The following is a 1,527-nucleotide window of genomic DNA, read 5'->3' as shown; positions in this document are numbered from 1 at the left end:
TATTATCTGTAATTTAACAGTAGAACAGTTAAAAGCTGAACACATTGTTTATTTTTTGTGATTAAAAAGTCATAATTGACAACTTTTGAATGAGATTCAAGTGAATTTCACAATTTTTGAGACATTTTGAATGAGTTTCAAGTCCTTTTGGTCAACTCAGTCATTTTGGATCGTTTTTAAATCACCTTGTTTGAGTTCCAAGTCATTATGGACAATTTTTTAATGAGTTTAAATCATTTTCAACAATTTTTGAGTCATTCACAGTGAGTTTAAAGTAATTTTCATCAGCTCTGAGACATTTTGGACCACTTTTGATTCATTTTGAAGGAATTTAAAATCATTTTTGACAATTTTTTAGTAATTTTAAATGAATTTCAAGTCATAATGGACAACTCTGAGTCATTTTTCTTTCAAATGTGTATTTTAATGATCTCAAATTGTAAATGAACTAATTTCTCTTCTTAAAGTGACAGAGTTTGGACGTCTTCTTCGCTTTTTTGTTGTTGTTGTTTTCACTTTGGCTGCAGTTTTTGGTGTGAAATAAAGTGAAACTACGAGACAAAACGTGTGAATCGTGACCAGAACTGCAGCATCGGTTAGAATTAAAGTTCCAGTGACGACTATTTGAGTGCGAGTTTGATGAGAAACGAGGAAATAAAGGACCTGAGAGGAGCTCAGGTCAGACGGTCGGTGGAGACAGAAAAACGAGGGCTGGACTCTGTAATTACTCTACAAATCTCTGATTCCCCCTCCTTCATCTATTTATAGCGGCTGCTGCATTCCTCTGGCAGAATGAAATGATCTCTCTGAGGCAGCACAATGCCAGAAATAACAGGTTTGGACAAACATTTGGCGAGGCGTGGTGACCGACCGACCGAGGCCCAGATCCACTCTGGTTTACTCCAAACGATCCAGCAGGAAAAGTCAGTCACCTTCAGGTGGTTCCAGAGCTGCTTCCTGTTTACGTTTCAACCTGGAATCATGTGTTTCCTCTTCAAAGTGTTCATCAGAGATCGTTCAGCTTCACGTCCGACTGGTTCCCTCCAGGGTTCAGACCTGCACTGGAAAAACACTAAAAAACTACAGCTCATAAGCAGTAAAATCACAGAAAACAGGCCAAAAACGGTGAACTAGACGTCAAAACTCTGTCATTTCAAAAGAGAAATTTGATCATTTACAACATGAGACCATAAAAATACACATTTGAAAGAAAAACGACTCAAAGTTGTCCATTGTGACTTGAAATTCATTTAAAATTACCAAAAAAAATGTCAGAAATGACTTTAAACTCATCCAAAATGACTCAAACATGGTCCAAAATGACTCAGAGTTGATAAAAACCACTTGAAAGTCATTGGGAATTACTCAAAAATTGTCAAAAAAACTCTTGAAACTCATTCAAAAATTGTCCATTATGACTTGAAACTCATACAAGGGGACTCAAAAATGGCCAAAAACCGTAAATAATCCCCCCCAAAACATCAAAACTGTTTCATTTCAAAAAGAGAAATTTGTTCATTTAAATAA

The 1,527-nt window shown here is 35.9% G+C and overlaps 1 protein-coding gene across 2 annotated transcripts in view; it reads right to left on the bottom strand.

The window, feature by feature from the left end:
* The window catches only part of LOC111574653 (protein boule-like), a 16,809-nt gene extending 15,741 nt beyond the window's left edge, over positions 1-1,068 (bottom strand). For both annotated transcript variants that reach the window (XR_002746650.3, XM_023279392.3), the window contains exon 1: positions 933-1,068. The gene's annotated coding sequence lies outside the window, so the exon portion shown is untranslated. The remainder of the gene's footprint in view (positions 1-932) is intronic.
* Between the last annotated feature and the right edge of the window lie 459 nt (positions 1,069-1,527).

Source organism: Amphiprion ocellaris, chromosome 24 (assembly GCF_022539595.1).
Source record: "Amphiprion ocellaris isolate individual 3 ecotype Okinawa chromosome 24, ASM2253959v1, whole genome shotgun sequence".
NCBI lineage: Eukaryota > Metazoa > Chordata > Actinopteri > Pomacentridae > Amphiprion > Amphiprion ocellaris.
This window is presented reverse-complemented; position numbering and strand designations above follow the sequence as displayed.